Raw genomic sequence first — 14,360 nt, forward strand, 5'->3', positions numbered from 1 at the left:
GGCCTCTAATTGTGCGATATGGGACTCATTAAAGGCTACTGTGAGAGGTGAGACAATTAGATTTGTTGCCCATACCCTCAAGCAGCAAGAGAAAGAAGTTAGAGAACCAACCACGGAGTTGGCATGTCTAGAAATGTAGCATATGGGATTGATTAAGGCAGGACAAGATGGGCATGAGTTTCAGCAGCCAATCACTATAAAGAAGACCATGATTAATAGCTATTATTCAAGTATTTTTGCAAAGAAATTTCAGGCTTAAAAATTAGAAGCATGTGAGTATAGTGATTCAATTTGGAAGATATTGGCACTTTGCACTCATCAGCACAAGGTGGACCGAGTAATTTGAAAAATACTATACCAAGCTGTATACTGAAGACAGATAAACCTTGGAAGGGCTTCTAGATGAGTTCCTGGGGACAAGGGAGACCGTTGCTTCAGAAGACGGGGAAGCAGAGACATTACAGTCCGCTATTACTATGGAGGCGGTAGGGGAAGCATAAAGGCATTAGCGACAGGCCCAGATCAAATCCCATTCGCAGTTTATAAAACATTTTTTTCAGTTCTTGCCAGAGATATGCTGAATGTGATCCGAGACACTCAACAAGAAGGTTTCCACCTGCCTCCTGGTGAGGGACTAATATGATTGTTTTTAAGAAGAAAAGAAATCAAGGTCATCCAGACCAATACCTCTCGGTAATGCGAATTCTAAGGTTTATTCCAAGATCTTAGCTATACGTCTTGGGAAGGTTATTGGACGCTTAGTCTTAACCTTGCAGCGTGGGTTCATTCCAGGTCAGGATACAGGTGATCACCAGAGACGTGCTATTGCCTTATTTGATATTGCTGTGACTACAGGGGATGTATGACGGTACAACGCGTACCGTCACAACGCATACCTTTACCACGCGGACGTTACCACGACTTGCGTTGGGGGCGCGGATTTCGAATAGTATAATTTACTATTCTAACACCAGTCCCCGTGGACCCTAGGGAAGGTGTTGGGATAGTAAATTAACTATTTGTAATCCTTTAGCGCCCTCCAGCGCAAGTCGTGGTAACGACTTGCGTTGTCACGGCCGCGTGGTAAAGGTACCGCGTTGTAAAAACATCGTGGTAAATGATGTTTACCGACTACAGGTGCCCCTTTGGCCATGATCCTTCTTGATGCTCCTTATCAGCCGTAAAGAAACTGACTACACCCACTTTCGCAGAGCTCTTAAGACCTGGCTTTTTGATCAATAAATCCATCCGACTGCCTTGCGATTTCTGCTCCCTGTCCATCATGGCGCCGGGAAACCCTTTTTGGGTAGCTGAAGCGCCCTACAAGTCCAATAAATAAATATAAAAATAAAATGCTGAGAAGGCATTTGAACTATTGGCCTGGGGGTATCTCCGGAGGGTTCTGTAGCAAAAGGGATTTAGGTCTGGCAAGGTGAGAGGCTTTGAAGGCTTTATAATATTGCCCCTATGCTCAACTTCAAATTATTTATATTTTGCGGGTTAAACAGCAGGGAAATTCTTGTACCCCGATCCTGTTTGCTTTGTATAGTGATCCCATAGTACATAATAGGAATATTCAATCAGTCTGGATGAATGGATATGAAACTAAAATATTAGCCTATGCAGTATTATTGCGCTGTTAACACCAGAACATCAGACAGCACTTTTGGAGGTGGAAGAATTGGCAGAGTAGTTTACAGTAATTTCAGGCTATCAGATAGATAGGGGGAAAACTCAGCTGATTTGCACCAGCAATGTTGACATAGTAAATGACCATAGGGTAGGTAAGCTGAATACTTGGGAGATAAGATTACAGCACCAGTGGACTCTATTTACAGATTGAATATAGAGCTGTTGTTCTGGAATATCGGCAAGGATTTAAGAATAGGCAGGTTACATTTGACTTTGGTTGTCAGGTGTAATGTTTTAAAAATGATGGTCTTGTCTCAAATGTTATACTTGTTTAGAAGTCTCCCTTTGGAGCTTGAACGACAGTGGATCAAAAAGTTTGAAGCAATGTGTACTAAGTTTTTGTGGCAATTTTCACGGGCCAGAAAAGCGCTGAACTACATGGTTCTCCAAAAAGAGCGGGGAGAGTGGGCTGTGCCTAGTTTTAGGTTATACTACGGGACTGTGTTGATGCAGCATACTGGAATTGTACTTACTGCCAAGGATCAGGGTAGCTCACATGAGGCAACCCTAAAATTATATATGTGCTGGTGCTGGGCGAAGTAGCAAGCAGGAGCTTTTTTAGACAGATTGAGCCCAGTTACTATAAAAAGGTGAACTTTAAGGCAATTGGGGCAATGAGGTAGATCTGGCACAAGATTAAAGGGATTTTGAAATTAACCAAATATAATCGCTACGCCCACACTGTGGCAGTCTCCATTATTTCCAATAGATTTTCACGACGGGATCTGCAGGAGCAGGGAAAAGACAGGAAAAGTCTGGATGGATGATCTTTATGCTCGAAGCAATCTGTGCTCTTTTTCAGATTAACAGCAGAATTATGGTTTGAAAAAGGGATCCTTTTTTCAAGTTTTTGCAGATTAGAGATTGTCTGTTGAAGCTGCCAGGTAAACTGTTGTCGATTTGTAAAATACCTCTTATGCTGTTATGCCCCACTGTTAAGATTGGCCAGATATACACAAACCTGAACAACCTGGCAGAGCATGATTTAAAACAAGGGGAAAAGTGGGCAGCGAAATTGAGGATTCAGGATTTTGATCTTCAGATGTCAATAGAGGTCGCAATGAAAGTGTTGCTGACTCAAGTCTGAAAGCTCAGCATCATAAAATAATTTTAGGCTATATTACACTTCTGCTAAGATGTTCAATTGGGATCAGGTAATTGCTTATGGTGTGGGACTGGCCCTGCCAATCTTGGACATATGTTCTATTAATGTGCTAAGCTCATTCCACCAAGAGAGGGGATCGAGGAATATTGGTGTAAGATGTTGAAAAGGAAGGTCAATTAAGTTTATCATTGATGCTATGTGTGATTGACTCGTGGGAGATGCGGGCTGCTGTATTTTATGTTTATATCTGTTGTGGCACGTCTTTCAATAGCAACTGCATGGAAGGACTCAGAGACACATAGTATACAACAGTGGTTTTTCCGTTTAATTAGCATGTATAATATGGAGAAATCATTATATATTTGTAAGGGATAAAAAGATAGGACATTGGAAACTCAGATTTGGTCCCCGCTGACAGTCTGGATTGCTGAGACTGTGGTTGTACCGGTTTGTTATCTTTGGAGGTATAATGTTATTTTGAACGCAAGCTGCTAAAAAGTATCAATTGATTAATGCCATCAACTGTTAATATTTTTAACATTGAGGTGTACAGGGATTAAAAATTGTGCATGGAAGGTATTAATTATTCATTGTTAGTTTGATTAGGATTTACTTTGGGGCCTGATGGCAAGAGGCTGAATGAAGTACTGGGCATCTTGTTTTCTTGTGTAACTATGCATGATTTTTTGGTTCTGCTCTAAATAGAAAAATTCAAAAAGGAAATGGAAATCAGAGGTAACCTCTTTGTTACAGTGAAGTACAACTTTGAAATCTCAATTTATTCTCAAACGTAATGCCTATGCAATCTTCTCCTACTATGTAAGGGATGTAAATCTGAAAACAAAGCAGGATTGCCACTTCATTCGCTGTGTGTAGCTGTGAGTGGAAATTGTGTATCCTCATGGATGAAATAAGCACCTCTCTGGCACTTCATGTGTATATATGATCTTGCAGATAGCTGAATGCCATTTAATCTCATAGTTGCTGCATGGGATATGATATCAGAAACAACAGGAGCGAGAGAAGTTGATACATAATCCCATTCCATCTGTCCCAGCACTGGTTCCTGTCCAGCTACAACTTATTTGGCTGTTCACTTGTGTGATGACTTCATAATCACCGCTCTTGAACTATAAATATGTTAGGAATGTCTCTGATCTCATTGGCATAGGAGTACAGGTAAGGGTAAATAAAACTGCATGGAGATGTGGCTGGTTCTAACATTTTATTTTTGTAATTTAAAACTGCTGCAAGGGTAAAACAGCAATCCATTTGTACTCAAACTTTTTTCATGCAAGGTAAACATATTTCAGTGCCCAGCACAGGGAAAGCTAGTGCAAAGGAGAGAGGTTGAATATAACAGGATCCAGTCGAGGCTGGCATTAATCGCAAGTGGGGGGTCACATGGGAGGGGGGTGGGGGGTAATATTATAATAAAGAAAAAACGTACCTGTCCACCGGCCGGGTCGCACATTTTCTCGGAGCCAGTCCTGCTCGGTGCCAGTCCTGCTCGGCGCCTGCACCTGCTCTCCTGCCTCCGGCAGGAACAGGAATCAGGCAGCCTCCCTCCCCTCCCCTAAGCTAATCACAACGCAGGCAGCGCTGTGATTGGTGGGGACGCCGCCCAGCCAGGGGCTTACGGGAAGCCCATTTTCTCCTTGTAGGCTGCATTGCAGACTGCATGGAGAAAGAGCAGAGTGCACATGACTGGTTTGGTTGGCCCCAGAGGGCCGACCAAACAGCCATTGCACCCTCAGGAGTGGGCACACCACTCGCAGAGCAGCATGAAAACAACCTCTTCTGTTCTGCTTTCACACAGTGCAAGAAGCAGAAACATAAAATGGTTGTTATTACCATTTTATGTTTCTGCTTCTCGCACTGAAAGAAAGCAGTAGGGCGATGCTCCTCTGCCCTATTGGAGGAGCCGCCCTTGACAGGATCACATTTCAGCAACAATCCTGTTTATGAATACATTTACATCAGCTATTTGGAGACAATTTAGCTGATGAATTACTAGAAACATATTACTACGATTTCCTGATAACTGCATCCCTATATCATACATTGAGACATTAATAGAACACAGATAAGATATTTAGGGAGGCCATTTTAATGGTGTAACCCTTCACCAATGCTAGCATTCTATATGCAGAACTCAAAATGGTTGGCCATTGGGAAGGAATTGCAAATATAAGTTACAAATTCGTCTGTGTGGTTAACCAGCAACTTCTACAGTCCAGGCTGCACTCCCACAAGAACAGGGTCAAGGGTACAACACACCAAAGACATTCCAAAATATTCTTGTCTCACCCATAAGCGGCATGTTTGGCCCTCATTTCATAACACTTTCCTGGAACTCCTTTGCCTGGTAACCTTAATTCTTTACCAAACGTTTATAGATACTAAAGAGAAGAGACCCATACTACTTGTCCATTGGTGATAGTTCTGTTTCTTTACTGATTAAGCGGATTGAAAGTTGACAATCTGTGCACTTATCCAGACTGCTAGCAACTTGACAGGTTTAGAGAGGATAGAACACAACAGTTTAATGATGAAATAGCAATAACAAGAAAAGGATACTGATTGGGAGATTTAAAATGTTGGGTGATTTTACATTTTTGATACAATGGTTAGTTAAATTGCTCTAAAAATACTTTATATTTAAGTACAATTGACTGCAAGGGTGAGTCGGCCTACCTGTCTTCTCTCTGGTCTGGACATAATATTCACAAGGCAAGGACACTGCTTGGTTTATTTGAAATTTTGGATATAATGATTAGTAACATTGATCTATGAATACATTAGTTAATGAACAATTGCGGTATGAGAAGGCTTCTCATGGATTGGATGCAGTGTCTTTCTGTTTAACCAGTCATTTTGAAATGGGACTACATAGCCCCGAAGCCAGTCGCACAGCTTCATGCCGCTTCATTTGCGTGCATGTTTCTTCCAAACTTTTATCCATTCTTTTAGTATTCCACTTTTAACCATACTTTTTACTGATTCCTGAATAGTCCATACTCTATTTAATCCACAATCCACAACGTGGTATGGTGCCAATTTTCATTTTTCTGATATTCAAGCTGTGCCGATCCGGGCCTCTTTGAATCTTATGAATTTGTAAACCATATTCCAAGGTAGTCATGTTTGTTTACAATATCTAGTTTTGCTTGGCCCAAATACCAATTGCACTTCGTGTTCCTCTTCCCGAAGCACAACATTTTTGTTTTGTCCATGTTTACTGTTAGTCTTTTGGCCGTACAATATGCACTAAAAATGTTTAGCTTTCTTTGTAGACCATCTCAGTTTGGTTCAATATCACTAAATCGTCAGCATACAGCAAGCATGACAAATGCCTTTCATTTATTTTTTGGCTTGCGTCTCTAGCACAATACAGAGTACTTGGCATGTCTGCTAGATATATGGCAAACAGGAGCGGGGCCAAGACACAACCTTGCCTAAGACCATTATTTATTGCTATTTCTGGTGTTAGGCCGCCGGATGTATCTTTAATTACTTGTGCCCAGTTATGTCTATGTAGCTCCTGAACCACCATCAGAAGATCAGGTGGAACCTCATAGTTCCTCATGGTCTCCCACAAACACTCCCTATCCACCAAGTCAAACGCTGTGCGCAAGTCCACAAAGCAGCAATACAACTTGCCCTGCAGCTCCATGGAATTCCGCGCCACAGCCCACAGGGCAAAGCAGTAGTCAATAGTAGAGTGACCTTCCTTGAAGCCTCCCTGTTCTATTGGGACTATCAACCACCGCTCCACCCACTCCTTTAATCTACCAAGGATTATTTTTGAGAATATCTTTTCTCCAATATCCAATAGGTTTATTAACCTGTAATTCGATGGGTCCTTTCTACCACCCTTTTTGTGTAGTGGTCTATTTACCTACCCTCTCCAGGTTTACGAATACAACCTGAGTCTAAAATGGCCATAAACCAATGGGATAGGAATCCTGCCCACCAATCTATTTGGATTTTGATTATTATAGCTGGGAGATTATCGGGTCCAGCTGCATGGGATAAATTCAGCTTTTTAATTGTTTCTTTTACTTTCTCTTTATTAAAAGCTGGTTTTAGCTCATCGACGGGTACTGTCCAAATAGGATTTTCCTCAATTATTTCCAAGTTCTTATTTGCTTTATATAGGTTTCCTAAGTAACTTACCCATGCTGCCTCTTCCACCACACAGCTCATTTTACCCTGAGTCCTTCCTGCGGCGTCCTGTATCAACCTCCAGAAACCTTTTTTATTTCTAGTTTCTATAGTTTCTAGTAGGTTTTCCCAAAAATGTTTCCTTGAAATCCTTTTCTGCTTCTTTACTAAGGATTTGTATTCTTTCTACAAGTTGAGTAAGATCTCTAGATTCCCAACTTCATAACATTTTCTCTGACGCTGCTCTATTTTCCGAATGGCCCTCTTTTTATCCCTACGGGCAAGTTAAAACCACTTTGGTTGCCTTCCTTGGCTATGTTGTATTTTTACAATACCCTGTTTCTTTTCATTTAAATGCACTCTAAGGCATTGCACAGCCTGTGCTATTTTATCCACATACCATTTTACCTGCTGTCCTTCGACTCTATCCTTGGTTAAGTTTTGTTGAAAGCTTACCAATTTCTTCACATATTCTTCAGTCAATTTTGTAGTAAGGCGCCTGGGATATTCCACAATTTGGGGGATAACTCTCTTGCAAGGCCTTGTTGCTCCCTTTGAATATTCACAGTATAAAGCATTGTGGTCACTATCCGTGCGCTTAATTGTCCGGAACTTTTTAACCATTTCATAGTTCCCGGCTTGGACAAAGATGTAATCTATAGGACACTGTTGACCACCTACTCTAAAAGTCTGTGCGGCTGGGCAGTCTGGGTCCAATCTACCATTTAAACATATTAAACCTGTAGATCCCAGAAACTTCCCCAAAGCTTCATCTTGATTGGTAGATACACACGTGGGGAATTTGGCTGAACCTATATTATACGAGCTCAAGATTTCCTCGAACCAGTAATCTATCTTTTCGTAATTTAATTTGTGATTAAAATCGCCCATTATCATCATTACCTCTGTTCCATACGTTTCATTTAGATTAGTTATCTCCTTTTTAAAGAGCCACATTTCTGTATCATATTTGTTTTGAGAGCTCCATTGGATATATACATTTATGATGATCAAATTCACCTCCTTCCTTTCACTGTCCAAGTGGGATACCTTGCAACCCAGCACCCATTTACATAATGTGCTAATTAACTTTGCCTCTTTCACTAGCCTTGTTGAGATGAGAGTCATAATCCCACCCGACGGACGTCCAAATCTTTTTATTTTACTGGCTGATTTATGAAATTGAACAAACCCTTCAACTACTGGGGTTTTGCCGCATAGCCATGTCTCCTGCAAACATATGATATCAAGGTACTTTGAGACATGATTTAAACTGTCCACCTTCACTTTGTAAATGAGAGGGGAGGCAGGTGTCTCTCACCTCATGCTATTTGCCACTTCTATGTATCATTTTGCATCCTAGGCCACCAAGTTCTGTTGTGTATTGGCTCCATGTTTGTCCTACCCACCTCTGTTTCGTTGCTAACTGCCACACCACCCTCTTTTCCTGGAGTTTTCATTTCAGCTCCCTGGGGCTTCTTATCAGTATCACAGGGGATGGTTTTATTTTGTTTTTTCTTTCAAATGCATAGCACCTCAACCTGTATGATATTCCTGCATTGTTTTGTATTCATAGAAAGTAATGTGCACCTTTAATGGGAAACTCTTTCCCAACGCATCTTGATTGGTGGGTCAAAATTGGCTCTTCGTTCCGTCTCGAGCTCACGTGCAGCGGGGAGGTGCAGCTTCAGAGCACAGGAACAAGAGGATGCTTTCTTGGCTTGTTGCTCCTTTTATCCGCCTTCGGGCGGGCGTAAACCCGCCTCCGCCTGCCTCCCTGGGCGTGGCCGGCCGCGTCAGTGTCTAGGACAACCCACTCCAGGGCGGGAAAAAGGCGCGCCCCGGCTACGCCGCTTCGGGCATACCAGCCGAGACTCGCCTCCCGCCCAAGATGGCCTCCCGGGGGGATCGAGGTACTCCACCATACGTTCGGGGTGACCGAATGGTCGCCCCTTTCCATATGGCTGAGATACCCGCCACCCCCTCTCGACACAATCCCCAAGGATGGGAAACCGGAAACGGTTCTGAACTTTTTGGAAGACGGGAGGGAGTGACCCTCCCGGCCGTATTTATTAAAATATGAAACAAAATCAAAACATTAAAATAACAGTTTCATATTATGTACAATTTCATTTCCACATCACGATGTTTGGCTAACCTTAACATATTTCTAATACAAAGGTTCTCCTAGCCGAACTAACATCCTACAAAACATTTAACTTGAAATTGTACATCCTAACTTTTAAGGGCCAACGGCAAGGTCGCAACCGGTGTCAGATCCCTAAACCAGAAATAGCTCCCCCACTTGTGAGGGGCGACCGCACAGAGGCGTACCTCAAGTGCATCTACCAATTTCTCTTGACTTGACGGGGGCCCCAATGAACTCGGTGCCATTTAAAGGTCGTCCGAGGACTCGTGTGAGGTGTCTAGAAGGTAGCGTAAACCCCCTCCCCACCCCACACAACTTACCACATCTGCCGTCGCAGGTGTCCTCGCCCCGGGAAATTCCCCAGGAGGGGCCCGTAGCCCCTCCTATCCAGGAAGGGGCCTTGACCGCCTTTCCTTTCCTTCCGGCGGCCCATCCTTAGAAGGGACCGCCTCCCCGTTGAGGGGCCAATGGCCACCTCCCCCGAGCGCTCCCATCCGTAATGGGTGACGCCCCCCCATAGGGATCTTCCAATTACTGCTCACCGATCATGACCTTACCGCCACATGCCGGATAGTTGACCGGCTATCCGGACCCCCCACAACAAACCTGCCTAAAGGTCATGTTTTAAACTCTTCAGCCAAGCTATGAGGTCTCCTATGAGTAACTCATTCCCCACCCGGGACAAATGGACCCCATCACCCAGGTACATACTGTCCCCCTTAATACAACCATGTGGAATAGAATGCAATGTACTTGAACAAAACAATCTACCCAATTTATTATTTACTTTCTTCACTGAGTGATTCAGAGCAGAAACCGAATTCGCCCCCCGCCACACTTTCCGTGGAATCATATGGGACCATGCAATTGTGCACCCTGGAACTCTTCTCGCCAAACAACTTACAGTGGAGAGCATTGCCTCGAGAAGAAGTCGTCTACCAGTGGCCACCAAATCGTTGCCCCCAAGATGGACTATGATTATAGACGGCGGTGACCTTGTCCGCCCTAACAAACCCTCGAAAAAGGATTGAAACTGGTCAATACAGAGCCCGCCCCTTCCGTAGAAGGTCACCCTGTACCCGTATTCCCCAGCCATGTGAATCATGTCACCTGCTTTGAATACGTCCGCGGCACGCCTCACGTATGAGTGGCCCACGACCCACACCACTTTTCCCGCAGCCGGTGATGTCTGACCGCTGGTTTCCAGGTGTCGGGTCGACTGCACAGTCCGCCCCGCCTCGTGAGCTTGCGAAACTGTAAACCAAACAAAAACAAGAAGCGTGAGTACATCATTACAGCTTCACAACATGTGCAACCGCACATACTTTTTGTAACAATTCGAGGACCAACGCCCCAGACGTTTCACTTTTTCCACACTCAGACCCCTGGCTGTAGCCTCAGTAGCAGCCCCTATCCGAAAGGAATGGGTCCCGAACTCGCCGGGGTTCAAGCCCGCAGCCGAAATTGACATCGCAAGCACCCGCTGGAACTGAAACCTCGTCAGTGGGGTGGCGTCAGCGTGTCTCAACAAGGTTCCCCCCCATGATGCCACCCTCTGCGTCAAATATTCCTCTACGCAAACAACAGGGCACATGGGAGACCCGGGGATCCTATGTATGATTATGCAGTCCCCAATCGCACCCTGAACGGTCTTGGACCTGACAAACGAGACAGTCATCGTCTCCCCCTTAACCTGAATGTGCTCTCGGCACAGTCCCCCCACCGTATCCTGCTTGTTCCTCGCCACCAGTTCGCTTACCCGCATAGCCCCATGGAATGCTAGCGCAAAAGTGGCTCGGAATAACACTGTTTCATACCGGGATGAACATGTCGCAGGGAGTACAGAAAACAACAGGGCCAACCTATCCAGGCCTATCGGGTGTCTCCGATCTACTCTGCGACCCTCCAGACGTTGCCACCCACGTAGCGCTTTCTGTACCACGAAAGACGCTGTTGGGTCCCGGATCCCATGAGCCCTTGCCATAAAGGAAATGGCGGCCCGATGCCTCTGGGCCGTAGCTACTGATTTGCCTGCCCGATGTAGAGACAGCAAAAATTTTACGACAAGCTCTTCCTGGCCCCAAAGCTCCCCCCTAGCAGAACCCAAAAAGGACCAATAGGAACGAAACGCCCCTTCATATGCCTTCCTTGTCCTGGGTGCTAAACTCTCTCCCACGAGGTTTTGTAGTTCGGGGCACCGAGAGACCAGAGAGCTTCGGGAAAGGGTGCCGCCACCCGGTCCGCTGTGGGCAGAAAACCCCAGAAGGCCTGCATACGGAAACGAGAAAGTGCATCAGCCGCTTGATTCAACACCCCCGGGACATGTCGCGCCCTAAAGAGCACATTCAACTGCATACACAATAACACAATTTCCTTGAGCAGTCTCAGAATCCATTTGCAACGTGCTGCCTGACTATTGATACACTCAACAACGGTCATGTTATCAGACCAGAACACCACAGAGTGATCCCGGAACCCCTCAGGCCATGTTTTCAGGGCCACCAAAATGGGGAAGAGTTCGAGAAAAGCAATGTTACTCGTCAGCCCGCACTCGTGCCACCATGACGACCATTTTTGAGCCGACCATTGTGTACCGAATATGGCGCCAAAACCTATACTCCCCGCCGAGTCTGTCCACAGCCCCAGCTCCTCGGAGGACACCGCCGGTTTGTTCCAGACAATTCGACCATTGAAATCCGCCAAGAATGCCAGCCAAATGCGCATGTCCTGGCGAATCTCTGCCGAGAGCCTCGTGCGGTGGTGTCCCTCCTTCAGGCCGACCATGGCTTGTGCAATCGAGCGGGAAAAGGGGCGGGCCATTGGCATTACTCTGAGGGCAAAATTCAACTGGCCCACTGTTTGTTGCAATTGATGCAGGTTTGCCTTAGACACTCGAATACATGTTTCAAGGGATGCCCTGAATTTTAACACTTTTTCTTTGGGTAACCGAAAACAATCTTCCTCCGAGTCGAGCTCGATCCCCAGAAACTCGAGTGAAGTCGAGGGGCCAACAGTCTTACCTGGTGCCAATGGCACACCAAAATGCTTCATTAAGGCACAAAATTCGTTTAAAGCCTGTCCACATTACGGGTCCCCGGCTGCCCCCAGGAACAGAAAGTCATCGAGATAATGCATAACATGCTGAAAACCCGTCCTTCTTGTGAATACCCATTGTAGAAAACAACTGAACTTTTCAAAGTAAGCACAAGATATAGAGCATCCCATTGGCATACATTTATCCATATAATAGCGGCCCTGAAACATGAACCCAAGAAGACGCTGATCGTCTGGGTGTACCGGGAGCCACCGGAACGCTGACTCGATGTCTGATTTTGCCATCAGCGCCCCGGGCCCCAGGCGATTCAACATGGCGACGGCCTCATCGAAAGATGCGTACTGCACCGAACACACTTCCGGGTCTATCGCATCATTCACGGAAAGACCTCGTGGGGCTGACAAGTTATGTATTAGCCTAAACTCACCCGGGTCCTTCTTGGGGACCACCCCTAATGGGGAACAAACAAAGTTAGGAACTGGTGGAAAATCGAATGGACCGGCAACCCGCCCTCGAGTTACCTCCTTCCCAATCTTTACCCGTACCACTGCCGTATGCTGCAGGACCGACAGTTGGTTCTTACAACTTGCTTCACCCCGAAAATCCCCCACTGGAATGCGGAAACCATATGAAAAACCGTCTCGCAACACCCCAGCGGAGACATGGTCCGGGTATTCATTGAGCCAAGGAATCATTGCCATGGTATCAATCGGGGTAGGTAAAGGCGCCCCTCGGACTATTTCAGACCTGTTTGGCGCTTCCCCTACCACCGTTATCACCCGTTTTGGCTCTGCACATGGTCTCAGGATGGGAGGATTGTCCACACCCCCCGCATTCATGTCTAAACTTGCATGACCCTTGGGGCCTTGTACATTTTCCCCTGTTAAAATTCCAACAAATCCCCCTTTTACCTGCATTGCCACTCGACTTCGAGTGGTGCTCGTTACCTGCACCCTTTCGAAAGGGTGTCCCAGAGGATTGGCGGGAAGACTCACCCCCGTTACTCCCCGACAATGGTACTTTTAACATGCCTGAATTCTCCATTTTCTGCCAAGAAATGGAGTCATAACAATCCCATGTTAGAACTGGGTCGTGTTCCTTAGCCTTCCTAAAAAGATTGTCATAACAAAACCACTGATTGCCCTCGTATGCTAGAGAATACTCCATGATACGTGTCTGGTAAATAGGCAACTCCGTCAACAATTCAGGCCTTCGCTCACCCATAATGGAGGTAAAAATGCCAAACGCTCTGCCCCAAGTACCTATGTTTTCGTCGACCTTAAAGGCCGCCATTTTTGCGCGCCAAACACTCGGATGCATAAGCTCTTTTTGGCCCTTCACATGCTCCATCTCGTAATGGTCAGTAAGCAAAGAAAACATATTCACATACTTATCGGCCCAAATCTTTTCCTTAATTTCAAGTGGAACATGCTGGGCCACTTTCTCCCTTCGTGAGGGTACAGACCCCTCCCCCGCAATCGGCAGTAGCCGCTTACCTGCACTAGGTGCTGTACTTGCCGCCGAACTCGCGCCTGCTGCAATCTCAGCCACCGGAACCTGTGGGGGAACAGAAGATGGTGCCTTCGCAGCCTCTCTAGATTCCCGCAATTGCCTCATTACTGCCCTGGCGTCGTCAGCCGTGGTGCCCTCACTATCTTTTCCCAACCACGCTGCCAGTTGTGCCGCCAACTCGGGAGGCATATCCTCTCCGTTCACGGGGGTGACTACCACGGGGATTGGATGCCCCTCCTTCGGAACTGGGGTAGGCTCCTCTATCGGTGTATCGGGAACCGGGGCTTCTCCCCCAGGTGCCCCCCTCCTGGACCTCTTGCCTCTCCCGCTAGGGACTACTCCCGGCAATGCTGGTCCGACGATCCGCTTCGGTCCTCCCTCCCCATTCTTTACCGCCATCTGCTTCTTCAAATCGGCTACTTCCTTTATGAGCATGCGGAGCATCTGATCGGTCCCGACCCGCTTTCCGACCTTCTTGCCCGGCATTCTTGAACGAAGATATCTGTAAAACAAAGACAAAAATTACAACGCTCAAAATTGGCTCTTCGTTCCATCTCGAGCTCACGTGCAGCGGGGAGGTGCAGCTTCAGAGCACAGGAACAAGAGGATGCTTTCTTGGCTTGTTGCTCCTTTTATCCGTCTTCGGGCGGGCGTAAACCCGCCTCCGCCTCCGCCTGCCT

The sequence above is a fragment of the Lissotriton vulgaris genome, chromosome 10 (assembly GCF_964263255.1).
Source record: "Lissotriton vulgaris chromosome 10, aLisVul1.2, whole genome shotgun sequence".
Taxonomy (NCBI): domain Eukaryota; kingdom Metazoa; phylum Chordata; class Amphibia; order Caudata; family Salamandridae; genus Lissotriton; species Lissotriton vulgaris.